Source organism: Trachypithecus francoisi, unplaced genomic scaffold (genome assembly GCF_009764315.1).
Source record: "Trachypithecus francoisi isolate TF-2019V2 unplaced genomic scaffold, Tfra_2.0 Contig00651, whole genome shotgun sequence".
Taxonomy (NCBI): domain Eukaryota; kingdom Metazoa; phylum Chordata; class Mammalia; order Primates; family Cercopithecidae; genus Trachypithecus; species Trachypithecus francoisi.
In genome coordinates this window covers 51944-73016 of record NW_022680796.1, presented here as the reverse complement: position 1 = coordinate 73016, position 21073 = coordinate 51944, and the positions used below count along the sequence as shown (strand labels likewise).

General features: G+C 39.6%; 1 pseudogene; it reads left to right on the top strand.

Moving 5' to 3' along the window:
- Positions 1-3290: 3290 nt before the first annotated feature.
- On the top strand, positions 3291-19851 carry LOC117087402 (annotated as a pseudogene).
- The last annotated feature ends 1222 nt before the right edge of the window (positions 19852-21073 follow it).

Genomic DNA, 21073 nt, shown 5'->3' with positions numbered 1-21073 from the left:
GAAGTACCATACGTCTTCAGTGGGTTGAGCTGAAAAGAGACTGTTAAAAGTCCCAGAAGCAGTTAAGACTCCTAGATTTCCTCCCTGGGCAAAGTCAGGGGAACACTCTCTATGCCTCATTCCCAACCTGAAGATTGTTTCTTTTGGGAGATATGGAACCAGAATATGGATTCAGGGACACCAGACACAGCTAAAGGTTAAAATGCTATTATGAAACAGTGGTGTTAAGTGAAGGTATGCATGATAATTAAATCTTATTTTATTTTTGTTTGAGACGGAGTCTCACTGTCGCCCAGGCTGGAGTGCAGTGGTATGATCTCAGCTCACTACAACCTCCACCTCCTGGGTTCAAGTGATTCTTGTATCTCAGCCTCCCAAGTAGCTGGGACTACAGGCACGTGCCACTATGCCTGGCTAATTTTTGTGTTTTTAGTAGAGATGGAGTTTTACCACATTGGCCAGGCTGGTCTTGAACTCCTGACCTCCAGTGATCCACCCACCTTGGCCTCCCAAAGTGCTGGGATTACAGGCATAAGCCACCACACCCGGTGGAGAGTTAATTTTATGTGTCAACTCGACTGGACCACAGGATGCCCAGATACCTGGTTAAACAGTATTTCTGAGTGTCTGTGAGGACCCTGAGTAAAAGAGATTACCCTCACCAATGTGGGTGGGCATCATCTTATCCATTCAGGTCTGAACAAAACAAAAAGGTAGAGGAAGGGAGGATTCACTCTCTCTCTGCTAGATTTCTTGAACTGAATCTTTGATCTTTTCCTGCCCTCGGTGATCCTGGTTTGCAGGACTTCAAACTTGAACTGGAATCTACACCATCGGCTCCCCAGTTATCAGGGCTTCAAACTACAATATGGGCTTTCTGGGTCTTCAGCTTGCAGACAGCAGATTGTGCAGCGTCTCAACCCCCATAATCACATGAGCTAATAGATAGATAGATACAGATATAGGTATAGATATAGATAAGTAGATATCTATTCGTTCTGTTTCTCTGGAGAACCCGGACTAATACAGTGCATATAATGAAATTATTAAGACTCCCAGCCTCCTTCCTGCATTGGGCTCCAAGAAGTCTGTATATTCTCAAAGCGAGTAATTCGAAGATTACTCTCTAGAAGAAAATAAACAGCTGGTCCTTGCCCCGCATCATCTCACACCTTGTCCAGCAGTGAACAAGCCTTGTCTATGTTCCCAAAGCACCCTTTCAGAGCCTCATTTTACATATAAATTGACAGCAAGGATCACCACACAAGATGAAGAATGTCTCTAGCAGAAACAACAGGGACCAAATATAAACAAACAACCAAAAAGACTCAAAAGAAACAAAGTCAATGCAGAGTTATGTAGAAAGCATTTTTTAAAAACCCTGTAATTGACATATTCAAAAATAAAAGGAGCTATATTCATGAAAAATAATGTAATGCTATAAAAGAACAGAGAATTAAGAGCACTTAGGAATAAAGGTATAATAAAGAAAGTAATCTGATAGTCATTTGTCCAATTAAGTTGAAAAAGTCACAGAGAAAGTAGAATAAAAAGATGAAGACATAGAAAATACGGCCGGACAGGTAAGAAAAAACATCAGCCAAGAAGGTCCACGATCTAAATAACAAATTTCAAAAAAGAAGAGATACAATAAGGGGGTGGGTAGAAGAAATGATGAAATAAATAATACCAGAAGAATTCCCATAACTGAAGGACATGTGTTTCAGGATTGAAAAACTGATCAAAAGGAATGAGAAAAGACCCAAAACCAAGACACTAGATTGTGTCTTAGAACACTGGGAATAAAGAAAAGATCCTGGGGCTGGGCGCGGTGGCTCAAGCCTGTAATCCCAGCACTTTGGGAGGCCGAGACGGGTGGATCACGAGGTCAGGAGATCGAGACCATCCTGGCTAACAAGGTGAAACCCCGTCTCTACTAAAAAATACAAAAAACTAGCCGGGCGAGGTGGCGGGCGCCTGTAGTCCCAGCTACTCGGGAGGCTGAGGCAGGAGAATGGCGTAAACCCGGGAGGCGGAGCTTGCAGTGAGCTGAGATCTGGCCAGCCTGGGTGACAGAGCGAGACTCCGTCTCAAAAAAAAAAAAAAAAAAAAAAAGAAAAGATCCTAAAGCTTCTTGAGACAAAACAAAACAGAAACGAAAGCGGTTTACATATCAAGAAATTTAGTGACCTGTGAAGAAGAAGGAAATACAATGACGTAGAGTTTCTCGACAATTCTGGAAGCTAAAATATTGTGGAGCAAGCCCTCCAATATTCCGAGTGAATGTTATTTTCAACGTAGAACTCTGTGCTCAGCTAGAATAAAAACAGTTCCAGACATGCACACTCTGTGGGAAAAAAGACCTGGCAGCAACTTCCCTTAAGGAACTATTGGCGGCTATGTTCCACAACACGAGGATATATAATCAAGAGAAAGGAAGACACAGATTCAGGAAATAGAGAACTCATCTCAGGAATGAGGAATAAGACCTTCCCACGATGGATGTGAAGGAAGACCAAGGACATCAGTTGAGAGCTGTGCCTTCCAGATTTTGATGTGCATAGGAGTTACCAGGGGATCTTGTTGCAATGCAGATACTGATTCAGTAAATCGGGGTAGGGCCTGAGATTTGGCGTTTTTAACCAATTCCCTCAGGATGCTGGGGCTGCTGGTTCAGAGACTACACTTTGCATATCAGGGGTGTAAAGAAAAAACAGTCCAAATTGTACCAAGAAGACGACGGTACAGAGACAGAGACAGACTTTTATTTCCTTCTCGGAGATAATCGGGAACGAATTAGTGTAAGTCAATAACTGTATAGTAGGGGAGGGAGAGGGATGGAGGAGAAGGAGAAAAGGATTAATATTTTAAGTAAACATAAATGAAGAAAAAACAAGGAAAGGGCTGTATTGAGGGTAGCCACATACATCCAACCTTGCCTCTAGTAGACACCTGAAGAGGAAGGTTGGACCACCCTAACGGATTCAGATTCAGTAGTCTAGGGGTCTCTGGAGCGACCCTGGCAGATGCTCCTTAAAGCCTAGATACAGACTACGCGGACAGAAGACACTCCTTTCCCGCGTATATTAGGGGAGTGGGCGGGGCCTCAATGCGCCCGGCGCCAGGACTCAGGGGGCGGGGAATGGGCGGAGCCTTTTCCCTAAATTGGCGCGCCCTGGCGGCGCTGGGATTCGGATTGGAGGCTTTTGAACCCGGAAGCAGTTGGCGGCTCTGGAAGGCGGCCGCGGATCGGGGAATTCCGCTGGCGCTGCGGCTGCAGAATGGTGGGCGGCTGCAGGAAGCGCAGGCCCGGCGCGGGGGCAGGGTCGCAGATACTGCCAGAAAGGGTGTGCGGGCAACGCGGGTCGCTTTCGGTGACAGCCACGGCACCTGGAGGCACCGCGTTTCATTCATGCAGTGACTGTTAAGCTTGCTGTGTGTCCGGGGTCTGCGGTTTGCTGCGGGGACCCTGCCCAGGGTTGCTGTTTAGCGCTCTGTAGGGGGTTGGACCAGGAAAGTAGCGCCTCTGCATCTTCTGCCCAGCTCCTCTTGGCGCATTTCCTGGGGAAACTGATTAAGCCAACCAACGTTTCATTCATTCGCCCAGCCAGATAGATTGGGAACCGATTACATACCAGACATTGTGCGGGGCGCTGCGGATTTGGGGTCAACCCGCCTGTCCCTGCTCTGTGTAGAGTCTCCGGCATGGGGAAGAGGGGGGCACAAGCGAATATGCAGTCTACTGTGACTTTTTTGTTTGGGATTATAACGCTGGTGTGTAGAAAGTGCTGTGGAAACACTGAAGGAGGATTTAACAAGTCCCAGGGGGTGTTAAAGAAGACTTTTAAGACAACTCTTTGAAAATGGGTTTTGAAGGCAGAGAAGTAAGAGTCTGAGACGTAAAAGTGTAGATGTATGAGCATAGCGGAGCGTTCGGCTTGGTCGGAGCCAGGGAAATGAGAAAGCAAGAGGGACCTGATCATAAAAGCACTATGAGAAGGAAGGGGAAAAATTATGTGCATTATCTCATACTTTACTGCGATTTCGGAAGTTATGTAACCACTACAGTAGCAATAAGGGGAATCAGACAGGAAAGAACCTCCATTGTGATAGCTAAAGTTTTAGAAGACTTAGTCTGGCAGTGTTATAAATCAGACAGGGTGAGACATTCTTGGAGGGCTTAATGAACTAGTAAAGGGCCATGTGTATAGGCATTCTTCATATTGGGTCATGCATTCTAGGAATACCAGGGTAAAGGAGAAAAGCAGCCTCTGAAGGGTACAGCTCTCCTAAATTCTAGTTGTTAGGGATATGGAGATGCTGAACTAGTGTGTGAGTTAAGACAGCTGAAAAAATTCTCTCTGAAGGTTTAGTGAAGAACTGCTTTGGTGACCTGAGGTGCTTAACTAGAAATACAATACCGGAAATGAAGGCAAGATAGAGACTATAACCATAGTGGCCAGCATTTGCATATTATGTGCCAGGACTGTTCTGTGTATTTTTACATACAATAACTTATTCCTTGTAACAATCCTATGATAGAGGTACTGTATGCCCTTTTTGCAGATGAGAAAACAAGGCACAGAGAGTTTAAGTAACTTGCCTGAGGTTGGAAATCAGCTGGAAATAGGTAGGGTCCGGAGTCAACCCAGGCAACCTAACCATTAAGCAAAACTGCCTTTTAGCAAGGCAGATTAAGCCTTTTCTGACATCTTCAGTTGGAGCCAGTCTTTGAAAGTCGGACCGAAGACAGTTATAAAAACAAGACAGGATAGCTCAGGATTTCATATGTTCCTACTGTTCTATATTTGCAGTTGGAGAAGCAACATAATGAAGTGGTTGAGAATCTGCTGTGGTGCCAGGAGAGTTACTGAAATTACTAAAGACAATTTGGAGAATGGAAGTTTTGTGTGCCAATTTTCAGTGTGAAAAAACAGTTGGATATGAAGAAAAGTAAATTCTGTGAAGCTGATGTCTCCAATGACCTTCGAAAAGAAGTAGAAAATCATTATAAGCTCTCTTTACCTGAAGATTTCTTTCACTTCTGGAAGTCCTGTGAAGAACTTGATTCTGAAAAACCAGCTGGTGAGTTGCTCCAGAATCATTCTTGTATAAATGGAAAAAGTAATGTAATAGGAAATGGGATGGGTGTGGTGGCTCACACTCTGTAATCCCAGTTGAGGCAGAAGGATTGCCTGAGACCAGGAGACCTCAACACAGCAAGACCTCTTCTCTACAAAAAAATAAAAATAAATAAAATAAAATAAAATAAACTAGGCATGGTTGCATGTGCCTATAGTCCTAGCTACTTGGGAGACTGAGATGGGGGGAATCCTTCATTGAGCCTAGTAGTTCAAAGTTGCAATGAGCTATGATCACACCAGCCTCAGTGACAGAACAAGACCCTGTCTCTAAAAAATATAATTGGCCAGGCATGGTGGCTCACACCTGTAATCCCAACACTTCAGGAGGCTGAGGCAGGCAGATCACTTGAAGTCAGGAGTTCGAGACATCCTGGGCAACACGATGAAACCCTGTCTCTACTAAACATACAAAATTTAGCTGTGTGTGGTGGCACACGCCTGTAGTCCCAGCTACTTGGGAGGATGAGGCACAATCATCACTTGAACCCGGGAGGTGAAGGCTGCAGTAAGCCGAGATTGTGCCACTGCACTCCAGCCCCGGCAACAGAGCTAGACCCTGTCTCAAAAAAAAAAAAAATATATATATATATATGTGTGTATATATATGTGTGTGTGTATATATATGTGTGTGTATATATATATATGTGTATATATATGTGTGTGTGTATATATATATGTGTATATATATATAATATAAAATAATTTTTTAAAAAAACCTAACCAAGAATATTAACAGTTCATAGAAAAGGAATATTTTCCAAGATGTTTCTAGTAAGAGAAAATATAGTAAGAAATATAGATTAATGCTATAGTAATGCCACTGTCACCTATTTTATTGGCAAAGGTAAATTTCATCACGTTCTGGGGGAATGTGAAGGAAAGTAAGTACTTTCATTATGTTGCAGGACTTTGAATATGATTTAACAGTTCTGCTTCCAAGAACTTGTCTTATGGATTAGATAAACTAAGAAGTATGTTTGAGGATATTTAAACAAAAAAATGGGAAATGGCTTAAATGCCTACCAATAACACATATATTCAGTAGATCTTAATTTTTTTAAAAGAATGAGGCAGATTTTTAGGAAATAATAAACTATCATGCCTGAAATATGTTAAGTGAAAAAGAACAGTCTATAGAGTATGCTACCATTAGTATTTTTTAAAGGGGGAGGGGGAGTACACATATATCCCTGTATACTTTTCTATTTGCTTACTTTGTCTCTGAAAGGAGAAAGAAACTCTTAATGGGCTGTGGTCATTACTTTGCACTATATACCTTTTGCACGGTTTAAATTTTTTAACTAGTAAGCACTGTCTTACATTATTGATGGAAATGTATATTTATACATATTCTGAATTTTGCCAATAGATCAGAACTGTGTAGCAGTTTCTTTAAAAAGTCATGTCTGTGTACAAACATTAGCAAAGATGTTCACTGAAACATTTTTAGAACAGAAAAAAGAAATAGTAAATGTCCATCAGTAAGAGAATAGATGGTTACCTCTTTATAATGCAGTATCATGCCCTATTAAAAATCATGTAAAATAACACTGAATAGCATGGAAAATATTTGGAAAATTTAAATGGGACAGGATGGAGGACAAAAGCAGATTACAAAACAACCCTTCTCAGTTTGTTCCATATTTGTGTCTGTTCATGGGGGTGGAGAGTATGGAAATTTGTTACTGTATAATAGACTATTAACTGTCATCTTTGGCTAATGAGATGGACGGTTTTAGTTTTCTTAATGCTTTAAAAATTAGTGTATGCTCTCCTAAGCTCTAGTTGAGCTGAACTATTTTTCCTGTCAGATTATCTCCGTGCTTCTATTCATGTTATTACCTCTTCCAGGAATTTTTTTGCTTTCTTCATCCTTGCCTCCTTATAAAACTGGGTCCTGCCTGGAGTGCTCCCCTCTGTCTTAGAAGCAAGGACCCATTTGAAGTTATGCATTGTACATTTGCACAGACTTCATGTTTTTGTGGTTTAGTAGTACTGACTGTGATCTGTGAATAGAGAAGGCATATGGAATCATCTAGGGTTAGGGTTGGCCAAATAGATTGTCAAAGAGTCAAGGGAATCTGGTGTGCTAGCTGAGGTAGAGGAAAGGGGGATAAGAAGTGTTTTTTACTTTTTTTTTTTTTTTTTTTGGAGACAAAGTCTCACCCTGTCACCCAGGCTGGAGTGCAATGGCATGATCTCATTTCACTGCAACTTCTGCCTCCTGGGTTCAAATGATTCTTGTACCTCAGCCTCCCAAGTAGCTGGGATTACAGGCGTGAGCCAGCACACCTGGCTAATTTTTGTATTTTTAGTAGAGACGGGGTTTTGCCATGTTGACCAGGCTGTTCTCAAACTCCTGACCTCACGTGATCAGCCCGCCTCACCCTCCCAAAGTGCTGGGATTACAGGTATGAGCCACCGTGCCTGGCTTGTTTTTTCCTATTCTTAATCCACACATTTTTGCTATCTTTCTCTCCCTTAATCTGTGTGTACTACAAGTAGTTGGGGCTAATTGCAGTCTGGTAACCGGCCTGTAGGAATACAAACCAGTCTTGCTTTGGCTAAAATAAGAAACAACAGGACTGTTTGAGACGTTAAGTTAATACAGTGGTAAATTTCAGAGGAAATCCTAAATGTAAATGCCACTTTTCTGTTACTCTGACTTCTTTTCCATTGAAGGTTTGTAACTGACATCTTCACACATAACTCAAGATTTTCTTTTACTTTAGAAACTTTTTTAAGATAATTGCTTAGAAATAGTTTACTCACTAAAAGCATTATTTCCTATCTGTCTGCAGAAAGTATTGTCTGAATTTATTTGCTTTATAGATCCACTTTCTGCAAGCCTTTGACTTCAGTTAGTTGGTCCTTATGATATCCTTGCTGGAAAACATAAAATGAAGAAAAAATCAACAGACTCGAATTTTAACCTTCATTGGAAGTTTTACTATGATCCTCCTGAGTTCCAAACCATTATTATTGGAGATAAACTCAGTACCACATTGGGTATTTCAGGTAAAGGATCTTTTCTTTGCCTCTAAAATACAGCTGCTGTCCTGCTAATGAGGATAAATAGTTATTCATTAGCCTCACCCAAGGTGAAAGGCACATTTTCCCCTATTGGTGGATATGTGAGCCATCTCTTGTTCTTGCTGTTACCATTTTAACCTTCCCTAGGATGGGTAAACTCTTTAGGGTTAATCTCACTGGTTCTTCCTTTCCTTGTAAACTTTTTTCTCTTTTGGGTTCAGAAGAACTCTTTTGGCCCAAGAAAGATAATTTAGAGCAGCTCTTGTGACTTGTGCTTAAAAAGCTATGTGCTTCCTGGTGCCAGAGTGGCAACTGGGAGCTAAGAGTGATCTCTGGAGTCACACTGGTCCTCTTGTTTATTATCTGTGTGATCCTGTATCATTAGTGACTGTGACTTTCTGTGACTCAACTTCCTGTCTTGTAACAATAGGGATAAATACTTGTACATATCTGATAGGAATATTATGAGCATTAAATGAATGCATACAAGATACCTAGAAGGTTAAGAAATAGAGAAACTCCAGGAGGAAAATACCTTGTCCGCTTGTACCAGTAGAGATGCTATCCTTTAAAGTGAAGATTAAATGTAAGGTAATAGAAGAAACGTGTCCAGGAAGACGTACTAGTACAGTAGAATGCACATTGCGCTAGGAATTGAATTATACTGTAGCCAAGTATTTATCATATAAATGATACATCTGATTTTAAACACTTGTTAAGAGTTCATTACTTGTGTATAATTCAAATGGAAAGGTTTAATGTAGTCAAGATTTATCATAGATGTTCCTAAGAAACTTGGAGCTTAAAACGATAAATTTGTTTCAATTTAAAAAATGCCCTTATAAAAGAGGCCTTTAAAAGAGGGAAAAAAATAGGGGTAAATTGTCTGTAGACCTAAAATTCCACTGATAATATAAATTATGGGCAGCTATTTAATGTCTTTTGCTTAAACAGGGATTCTCCTGATGAACTTCTTGTATATGTTGGTATAAATGAAGCAAAGAAAAATTGTATAATCGTTCCAAATGGAGATAATGTATTTGCTGCAGTCAAGTAAGAATATTTTATCTCAATTTCTCTGAGGTTTATATAAGTTTACAATTTTTATGCTGTATTAGTCCATTACAAAGCGGGTTTGCGGGGCTGGGCACAGTGACTCACACCTGTAATACCACCACTTTGGGAGACCAAGGTGGGTGCATTGCTAAGGTCTGAACTTCGAGACCAGCCTGGCCAACATGGGGAAACCCCATCTCTACTAAAAATAAAAAATTAGCCAGGGGCATGGTGGCACATGCCTGTAATCCCAGCTACTCAGGAGGCTGAGATAAGAGAATCGCTTGAACACAGGAGGCGGAGGTCGCAGTGAGCCGAGATTGTGCCACTGCACTCCAGCCTGAGCGACAGAGTGAGACTCCATCTCCAAAAAACAAAACAAAGCATGTTTGAGGCAAGCCTATAACTGTAGATTTCTAGAGATAATTTCCATGACTTTTGCAGGTAGTCTTATCTGCACTGTTATTTTGTCGCTCTTCACCAAAAAATACACCTTTTATGTAACTATTTTGCTTAATACTCGACCTCAGATGTTCCATGGCAAAATCAAAAGTTTTTTTTAGACATCTGCTTTTAAACACTTGTTAAGAGTTCATTACTTGTGTATACTTCAAACAGGTTTAAAAGTAAAAAGAGACGCTCATAAAATCCTTGGAATGGCTGAGGGGGCAGGCTGAGCTTCCAGGAATGACAGTTGTGTGGTTCACAGTGGATTTTATGTCTCTGCCACCACCACCATCAGGAAGCTGGGAAATCAAGAACTGCTGCCACAGTGGGTGGCTCTAGGACCATGTTATCTTGGGTATAACCTGTGCCAGGTAAATGGATGCCTTACCCGTTGCCTCTCAGCCCCCACAGAGCTAAGAACCAGGTGCTGGGATCTCAGCTACAGCTGCTGCACAACCCTCAGATGCCTCTACAGCTGTGCTCACTGATGGAGATCGTGGCAGCACAGCCTCTACCTGGTATCTCTTCTGCCTCAGAAATTTGAAAGTATTGCAGCTGCTTGGAAGAAGCTAGGTCCCATGTGGAGCCTGAGCTAAAGAGTAGTAAGGGAAATGCAGCAAACTTTCATGGGAAGTGGTTGGAATAGAGCTGAGTGTGCCAGTCTGCTATATCAGCCACAGACATGACTTGCAGCCATTTTACTTGTCAGCCGCTGTGTAGTTTGCATTGTAATGAAGAAAGCAAACTTTATCGCTTCAAATACAAGTAGATTATCTTTTCTTTGACCTCTTTTAGTCTCTTTCTTTGACTGTCTCTTTAAAGGGTTTTTGTTCCCTGGGATTTGATAATACAAATTTGCAGTAAAGCGAATTCAAACTAAATCAGCCTACTACAACCACTAGACTATGCTGCGGTTCATCCTGGTTTATCTACAGGGCAGCTACATTGTAGACATCCAAAAATGTTCTTTCTTTTCTAATACCTCTCAGTTTCCTATAAAATGTTGCTTGGTATTTGTAATTTATAACTTCTTTTAAACTCTTCGGATTTATCATTCAATTTAAATTGGTGCCTTCTTTATTAGAAACTCTTGTTTTCTTGGTTATTGTCTGTGTCTTGCACTAGCATGTAAGTTCCACGCGGGCAGAGGGTTTGTTTTGTGCACAGTATCTGCCCCATAGTAGATGCTCCATAAATATTAATTCTATAAATACCTTGGCATGTAGAAACACCTAATTTTTTCAGGCTGGGCAACATAGTGAGACTGTCTCTTTTTAAAAAACAAGCCTAACTTTTCATTTGTATTATTAGTCATGTTTGAATCTTTTTTAAAAAGAAAGATAACATAGTGGTGGTCATCTAACATAACCCAAGACTCTTCTGGTATCTTTTTTTTTTTTTTTTTAAGCTAATTGGAGAACACAGACAATGAAAAAGAAAAAAAAATGCATGGGCGATAATATTTATAATTTAGGTGAAGATCAGAAAGTGAGTATTTGAGGAACTACCTCCAATAATTCATCTCAAAAACAGGGGTAAAAAGTTACTTGAGATATAACTATTTTAGTACTTCTTCTTTTTTTTTTTTTTTGAGACGGAGTCTCGCTCTGTCGCCCAGGCTGGAGTGCAGTGGCTGGATCTCAGCTCACTGCAAGCTCTGCCTCCCGGGTTTATGCCATTCTCCTGCCTCAGCCTCCCGAGTAGCTGGGACTACAGGCGCCCGCCACCTCGCCCGGCTAGTTTTTTGTATTTTTTAGTAGAGACGGGGTTTCACCATGTTAGCCAGGATGGTCTCGATCTCCTGACCTCGTGATCCGCCTGTCTCGGCCTCCCAAAGTGCTGGGATTACAGGCTTGAGCCACCGCGCCCGGCCTATTTTAGTACTTCTAAGTATTATAACGGTTTTAGTTTTTTGGGTACCACCTCCTTAAATCAGCTAATCAGAACACTTGATTTCTTTATATATTTTAAAATTTATTTTTATGGCAGACTGAATAAGGTCTTTCAAGGCATACCTTTGATCAACACATTTTTATTGTCTTTAGTTGTTACTAAATCTTGTGTCTGCAAGATTTAATAGTGACTAAAGAAATGCAAACTAAGCCAGCAAAGTTTTTTTTAAAGGTTAAAGAATGGTTATAACCAATGATGGTTAGGGTATAAGAACCCTTACTGATGTGTTAATTGGTAAAACTTTTGTAGAAAGCAGTTTGAAAAATGTTTAAAAAACCATATTCTAAGATTTCTTGATAGGTGACATTGCCAGGTACTGTGTGAAGAACACATTTATACCCTTAACTTAGCAATTTCACTTCTGGCTATTTATTAAAGGGATTTTGGACCGGTACAGAAATATGTGTATTTATTACAGATTGTTTATCAAATGAAAAATTGGCAACATATCCAGCAATAGGGAAGATTAGGTACATATAAACTATCCATATACTATAATACCTTGTTATTGATTTGTTGAATTTGTTATGAAGTGGGCAAATAACAATAATGTAGAATGATTCCATTTCATACTGTCTAATGCATATGGAAGTAAACATAATTTTTAAATATCCTTGAACAACAAAATTAGGAATTTTTTTTTTTCCTTCTGCCTTATTTTTTTCCTAAAATAGCTGAGGTAAATAGTTTTGACCTTGGGTCAGGGACCCTTAGGGTCAAAACTATTTGTGATAACAAAATATTATTTTTGCACCAGTGGCACAAAGGTAATGGTGGATACTGTTGTCTCCTTGGCAGGAATCAAGATAGTGCCACAGGAGTAGCAGCAGTCATAGCATTATTCACAGCAGGAACATGCAAATGTATTTAAAAATGTTTGTGATGGAGCCAGGCATGGTGGCTACTCAGGATGTTGAGGTGGGAGCATTGCTCGAGCCCAGGAGTTCAAGCTCATCCTAAGCGACGTAGCAAGACCCTGTGCCTGGAAAAAAAGTCAGTGATGGAGTATACATGTGTTAGCTGTCTACCATTGAGTATATTTCTTCAATATTCTGTGATGAAATAGGAAATACATAGACAGCATTTCTCATACTTAAGTACTGTGGTTTGTTTAAGGGGAAAAAAAAGCACTTGTATGATTGAGTTTTGAGATGAACTTTTTCCCACTTTTAGAAAGAGTGACTCACTGACAAAGTCTGGTTATTTGGGTCTAGATACTGGCAGAAATATTTTCAAATGAACCAAAGAAAACAACTGACTATTTTTTGCCAGTGATAAACTTCAAGGTTTCGAACAAAAATAGATTGAGAAACTTGTAATACCAGCGTGAGCTTGATAGCTTTTTTTTCTAATGTTATGTAATGGAGTGAATTTGATATATAAGTTTCAACATTTACATCTATGTAATTTAGTGAACCACTATTTCCAAAGGGCCATTGCATGATGCCATATAACATGCATGGGTACAAATTCGTTTGCATTCAAGGAATTCTAATGGATTTAAAGTAACAGCACAAACTGTTCATGTTCATGGTTATGGCTTCAGTTGCACATTGCACCTTATCTTTAAGCATCGCACAGCAAAGTGTTAGAGTAGGTTTAGGAAGAGACAAAAACTTAGAGATAGTTCATGACAATGTCATATGTATGGGAAGGCAGCTACCAAGTACCTTCAATAGTGGCGGACGTAAAAGAGGATATTTTATGTGGGCTTTGATGGATGCCTAAGAACTTACTAGAAAGAATGGGAAGAAGGATGTTTTAGGTAAGGGAGCAGTATGTGTGTGAAAGTGTGGAAATACATGGCACAGGGTACTTGAATGGATATATGCCATGCCAGAGTGTTGAGGAAGACTGTAAACATTGATTCACATAGGACTGACATCAAATTTGCATTTTATGATTGATATAAACATATCCTCTAGACATACAGCTGGTAATAATTGAAGGTAAGATTTAGTGTAACTGTGTGCTGTAATCAGAAGTTAGATTTTGGTGGCTTGGGTTTCTGTGACACTTTATTTTTATTATTATACTTTAAGTTCTAGGGCACATGTGCAGAATGTGCAGGTTTGATACATAGGTATACATGTGCCATGCTGGTTTGCTGCACCCATCAACTCATCATTTACATTAGGTATTTCTCCTGATGCTATCCCTCCCCCAGCCCCCTACTGCCTGACAGGCCCCAGTGTGTGATGTTCTCTGCCCTGTGTCCAAGTGATCTCATTGTTCACTTCCCACCTATGAGTGAGAACATGCAGTGTTTGGTTTTCTGTCCTTGTGATAGTTTGCTCAGAGTGATGGTTTCCAGCTTCATCCATGTTCCTGCAAAGGATATGAACTCATCCTTTTCTTATGGCTGCATAGTAATATGTGCCACAGTTTCTTAATCCAGTCTATCATTGATGGACATTTGGGTTGGTTCCAAGTCTTTGCTATTGTGAATAGTGTGTGGCACTTTAATCTACCAGCTGTACTGGTAACTCTACTGGTTTAATCCACTAGCTCTCTGAACTTGGGTAAGTTGATTATCTTCTTTGCCCTTTTTTTTTTTTCCTGATAAATAAGATGAAGCTAAGACTAGCACCCACTATAAATGTTCTAAGCCCTTTGATAACAGTGTTGTAGGGAGTACTACAAACTCTCAGATGCCGGCAGTGAATGAAAGTGAGTTTCTTCCTAGGAGTTGTTACTCCCTGCACCTTTCTTCCTGGGAGTCTGGCACCCCTTCCCGCTCTTCACTTTACTCCTGACCTTTTACATTGATGGCAAAAATCTTAACCGTTTGTGATAAAATATAAAATTATTTCCATAAGTGGCATTAGCATGCTGTATATTTACATACTTTTGAAAACTACTTTGGATTATTCTTTTGTATAAGCTTATAAAGTAGCTTTGCTTTCCTTTTACGTGTTCTAAATTTTTCTTAAACCAAATTTCAACATTAAAAAAAAAAAATCTGTTGACCTTATTGTAACAGTGTCCTCTGTTTCTTTAAAAATGAAAAAAAAAAGGCCAGGTGCAGTGGTTCATGCCTGTAATCCCAGCACTTTGGGAGGCCGAGGTGGGCAGATCACCTGAGGTCAGGAGTTCAATACCAGCCCAGCCAACATAGTGAAACTCTGTCTCTACTAAAAATACAAAAATTAGCTGAGCATGGTGGCATGCACCTATAATCCCAGCTACTCGGGAGGCTGAGGCAGGAGAATCACTTGAACCAGGGAGGCAGAGGGTGCAGTAAGCTGAGACCCTGCCATTGCACTCCAGCCTGGGCAACAAGAGCAAAACTCTGTCTCAAAAAACAAAAAAAATTTTTTTTTTTGTGTTTTAAGACAGTCTTAGGCTGGAGTGCAGTGACACAATTTCAGCTCACTGCAACCCCCACCTTCCAGATTCAAGCGATTCTCATGCCTCAGCCTCCTGAGTAGCTGTGAATACAGGCACATGCCACCACACCCGGCTAATTTTTGTATTTTTAGTGAAGACAGGGTTTCACCATGTTGCCCAGGTTGGTCTCAAACTCCTGACCTTGAGTGATCCGCCCACTTCAGCCTCCCAAAGTGCTGGAGTTACAGGCGTAAGCCACCACGCCTGGCCCCTGAAAATTTTTTTTGATGTCTACTTTTTTTTCTGTTAGGTCAGACTTCTCCGAAGTAGTATGCCATATCTTAGTATCAAGTAATACAACTTAAAATTTGATTAATCTCAGTTTTGTAACTATTCGTTATATCTTTATTGCAGACATTAGAGTGCTGATATAAATTTGAATCATGTTTTCTCTTTCTGTGACTGGCAGTTTTTATTAATATTGCTTTTCTCGTATTTGAAGAAAACTACTAGGGATCTTGAGAAAAGTGTTGGTAAGTATTCTGTGGACTTATTCTTTCATGGAATTTGACATTTTTAAGTTGGCTCAACTTCCAACGGTCTTTGTACTTAGTATAGTGGCCTGCAACATAATGAGGACTTTTACTTCTTTTTCAGATTACTTTTGATGAAAAAAAACATAAAGAAGTAACAGATGAAAAGAAAACCAATCTCTTGAAAAACAGATGAAAAACTCACAGAAACAGCCAGAGAACTGGGGTACTCCCTGGAACGGAGAACCATGAAGATGAAACAGAGAGATAAGAAAGTATGGCCGGGCGTGGTGGCTCAAGCCTGTAATCCCAGCACTTTGGGAGGCCAAGACGGGCAGATCACGAGGTCAGGAGATCGAGACCATCCTGGCTAACACGGTGAAACCCCGTCTCTACTAAAAATACAAAAAGCTAGCCGGGCGAGGTGGCGGGCACCTGTAGTCCCAGCTACTTGGGAGGCTGAGGCAGGAGAATGGCGTGAACCCGGGAGGCAGAGCTTGCAGTGAGCTGAGATCCGGCCACTCCACCCTAGCCTGGGCAACAGAGCAAGACTTTGTCTCAAAAAAAAAAAAAAAAAAAAAAAGAAAGTATGACTTCAGTCTGTTGGCCTCTGTTTTGCTATTTAGCAGATTTTTTTCCCCTCTTGAATCCTTCCCATCTCTACCCTGCCCTTCTCTTCTCTAGCCCTATCTTAAGAGCTGGATGCTGTCCCTTAGGGGTGCCAGGAGGATGGCAGTGAAATGGGGGTCAGATGGCTCCTTTGGGTTGGTACACTGGTTGAATTGCATCACTGGTGATATCACTGCTGTGGTTGAGTAACTCATGCCGGTATTTACCACTCTTTTAATCTTGTTTTATCAGTTAATCACTTCATAACGTTAAGTGAAAGCTGCTTTGTACATAATGAAATTTACATAGGTACGTTTTCTTCAGTAAATATTTATATCAGCAATGCTTCTTCCTTTTTCCTTATTGATCTCATCACTTCCTTTTGCATCTCTCCTAATGTCTGCAGTGTAAGGGGAGAATTTTGTAAAGGAGCAAATACTTCTTAGTGTTGGATTCTTTTAGTTTTCAGCTATAGATTTCAGATTAAGTTAATGACAAGCTGGAAGATTTCTGCTTTGGAGTAAATGAGAATTCTGTAGGAGTTTGTTCTTCTGGCCTCTGGGGGAAAAATAACACTTGTCACTGGAATGAGGGCTCCCCAGTCTCCTCCAGCGTCTCACTGTTTGTCTGTTCTTGCTGGTTCATCTGAATGTTCTAGTTAAATGGAGAACTTGTTATTCCTTAATAAACTAGCACTGGTAATGAAGTACCTTAGTGTACTTAGGCATTAAATCCTACTTTAGTTCCTTCTCTGATCTTGATTCAGCTTCAAGGGTGATATTCTGATAAGTTCTAGGCACTCTTTCTTTAGTCCTGTAGACTGGAAAGTTTCTTAAGACGTACATTTTAATGTACAACATGGCATTTTAAAAGTTAAGATTTTTTCTTGCCATTTACCTTTCTGGTTATCATAGGAAGCTTCTCCCACCTTGTGACTAGGAGGAAGGGTAGCATTTGTAGCCTAATGTATTCCTAATTTGTTTTGACTGAAGTCTAAGCATCAGTACACATAATAGCTGTTAGCAAATTATTTAATCAGTCTTATTTTTCTACCACAAGCTATATTTCAGAGGAGATTTTCTTCATTCTTCCCCATAAACATGATTCAGGTTTAAATTTCATACATATTTTTGTCCTAAATGCCTCCCCCATGAAGTTTCATTTTAGTATTTGTTCTTTATACAAAAACGGCTGGTAAAAATAAAGACCAAAAAGAACTTACAAGACAATCATGTTTTTAATCCTCCCCCATTGATGATTATACTTTCAAACCCTTTTTTCTACTGAAGAAATAAGTTCCACTAGCATATGTGAGTTAGTCGCTTTGTCCTTGTGTGTGAGTGTAAGAATGTACCCACTCTAGTATGATAGAGCACTGTCTAGCACACTAGAAATCAGTGTTTCTATACTGACAGTAACTTAGCATACTTTGGAATGCAGAGCCCTTATGAATTATATCATTTGACTCCCTACAACAAATCTGCAAAGTTAGGATTATCATCCTATTTTATAGATAAGTAAATTGAGGGTTATAGAAGTTTTGTGTCTTGCCCAAAATCTTAAATGACACATGCAAAACCCAACTTCATATTTTCTGTATTTGGCATTCTTTCCACCCCATCTTCTTACTAATTGGCTTTCTGCCACTTCACCTTTTCCATACCTAGATTTCTTCATAAGGAACACTGGTTAAATATGCATAAAATGATGGTGTGTCACTCCATCCACCTGTGATATGATGCTTCAGGATGTCACCCACTCCTATAGTTTTCCTACATTTGTAATCTTATTCTTCATAATAATATTATGATTCTGATGACTTCTTAATACCTCTTTATGGACAATTAGTACAGGTAATCATCTGTAAAAAATCTGAACATATATCTACCATGGTTCCTACTGTATGTTGTTCAGCCTGAGTTCAGGCAACTATAGCACTGCTGTCTTTTTCTTTATCACTGCTTTATGTCCTGCCTTTTACAGTTATGAATATGTTATGTTTATCATTTCATATTGCCAATTTAAGATCTACCTCATAATTTTGAGTGGCTGCAGAATACTGTGCTTACGTTCAAAGTTTGGGTTGCTTAAGATTTTTCACAAATACAGACAACCCTGCCATAGATATCCTTTTATACCTTTATTCACATACTTATCTGGTTCTTTTTTTAGAAGAAATTTCTAAACATACACATAGTATTACCAGGTCCAAAGTAGTTTGTGTGTGTGTGTATGTGTAGTTTTTCTTTGCTTGTTTCTAATTTTGTGGGGTTTTCTTTAGTCCTTTTGGGTTTTTTTTCCATGCTGGTAGGTATAAAATTCTGCATTCTTTTAATAAGCATTTCTTTAATTATAAAGGACGTTAAATATTTTTTACTTTTTTTGGCCATTGTATTTTTTTGGCTGCCTGAACTCTGCCCATTTTTCTATCAGGGTTAGAATTAGTCTTGTTCTTACATGTGTTCTAATTTGGATGTTAGTCTTTTCCTTTGTTAGACTTCTTTATAATTTAAAGACATTAATTTTTATTTATTGTTATATTTTGCAGATATATTTTATCAGTTAATTTGTCTTCTTGATTTCACTAGAGTTTATTTTTATACAGTCAACTTTTTCTTCTCCATCACAAAATTTTTTTTAATTACATTTAATTCTGAAATCCAGCTGCAAATTATCTTGATATAAAGATTAAGATAGGAGACAATGACTTCATTTTTTCCCAAGTGGTAAACAGTTGTATAATAACTTCCTTTGAATAATCTGCCCTTTCTGGCAGCTTAATAAAGGATGATGAAAGAAACAAGAGACTGGGAGAATAGGGAGATTCGAGAGAAAAAAGCTTTAAGATATAGAGAGTGAGAAGCCTTTAAAATTGGAGTTTGCTTTTTGGGTGGTGTGCTTCCTCTGCCTAGGAAACTTTTCACTGAATTGCACGAAGTGGAATATTTGTACAGATGTTTTGTTAAGGAAAGACCTAAAAATAATGCCATTAACATGAATTAAAGGAAGAATGGAAACTGGAAGGGTTATGGTGGTAGTTGTAGTTGGGCCTGTTTTTGTCTTTGAAGACTACCACTTGATAAAAGCTCACTGGTTACGTGATGTGCCTCCATAAAAGACACCACAAACCTAGAAACTGCCCTACTTTTGGGAAGTTTGCAAACAAGCCTAATATTCCAGGTAAAAATACGGGGCTCTGAATTGGGCAGGATAGAGGAGAGGAGTTCTGTCCTACCATATCTTCTTACTGACAAAAACTGTTTCTTGCTGTCTTTCTTTTATACCCAGGTTCTTCTGTGCCTTCTGCCAAGAAGGTACTTTGACCTTAGAGGAAACTGATATTTTGGCTTGCCTCCTAGGATGTATTGGGTTCTTCCTTAACAAATCAGGATGCAGACTTCCAAGTGACTGGGACAGTTAAAGCCAATTATTTCACTGTTCTGTGATTACTTCAAGTGCTTGACTTTTAGCTAATTTTTGAGAAAAAAACTGTTAAATTTTTACCCTAGAGTCCAAATTTACTGAAATAAAATGTCATTGAATGTTACATTTGAGCAGAAATGTTGAGGGTTATGTATTTGGTTTTTTTTTTAATGTCTGTTTACCATGATTACATTTTATTCTTTTCTTTAACGTGGGTTGTGACAAAGACCTTTGATTGTGCAGGCTTGGTTGTTCCAGTAGATGAAAATGATGTCGGGGACAGAGAGCTCCCTGAAACAGATGGTAACATATTTCATATGTAAACACGTGCATATATGGTAATGCATTTGTAGGAAGGTATGTCCATATACCTTTTGTGAGACAGTTGCCAGACCTTGGTAATAAAGAGTAACCTTAGGCTTTAGAGTCAGTCATTCCTGAATTCAAACTGAGTTCGTAGCTGTGCAGCCTTGAACAAATTATTTAACCCCAAGAAACCTTGTCTTTTTCATCTGTAAAATGAAATTAATGATATTCACTTCATAGGGGAAGTTGGTGTATAAACAAGTATTAAGATACTTAGCAAAATGCTTGCCTCAGTGCTCAAAATTTGGTAGTTATTTTTAAGAATTTAAAGAATTTTAACCAGTTGCCTACTTTCTTGGAACTACTTCCAAACCTTTGACATTACAGTCATCTTGCAAAACAGTAAGTTTTGAAATAGTGTGTGTTTTTATGGTTCTTTGTGAACATTTTTTATCTGCATGTAAAATGATTTAGCTTTCAGAAGCCCAAGATCCTGAACTACTTCATATATAAGTATAAAAACACTTTCAAAATGGACCACTGCACATAATCTAGTTATTGGTATCTTGAACATCGAGAATGAAAATCGCTTCTTAACTCTTTTCCTCTCATCTCCATTCCCTTATTGTGAACAGCCCTGCTGGTATTCCTCCTGTTCTGGGGAGATAAAACTTAAAGGGAAATCACACTTAGCACCTTCTCAAGGAACCATGTATTCCTGCCCAACACACATATTTGGCCATCTGTTTTTCAGAACAGAACTAACTAGCCTTGGTAGTTACCAGTCTCTGGGGTTGTGACCTGGACATCTGCATTTAAACCAGTTCTCTAATGCAGTTCTTCTCAAACTTTACTGTGCAGAGTCTCCAGCCAGTAGAGAGAGAGGTCTTAGATGGCAGCTATTCATATAGACTTGTTTTTGGTGTATCCCTGCCACTTAGAGGAGTGCCACAGGGAAGATGAATGTGGCTAAGCTGTCCAGTGTGATGGCCACTGAGTACCTCACATGTGGCTGCTGCAGCTAAGGAACAAAATTTGTAACTTGTATTATTAATTCTATATTGTGTGTGTGTGTGTGTGTGTGTGTGTGTGTGTGTGTGTGTGTGTGAGAGAGAGAGAGAGAGAGAGAGACAGGGTTTCACTCTGTCACCAGGATAAAGTGTAGTGGCGCAATTACCCTGTCTTGGCCTCCTGAGTAGCTGGAACTACAGGTCTGTATCACCATGCCTGGCTAATAGG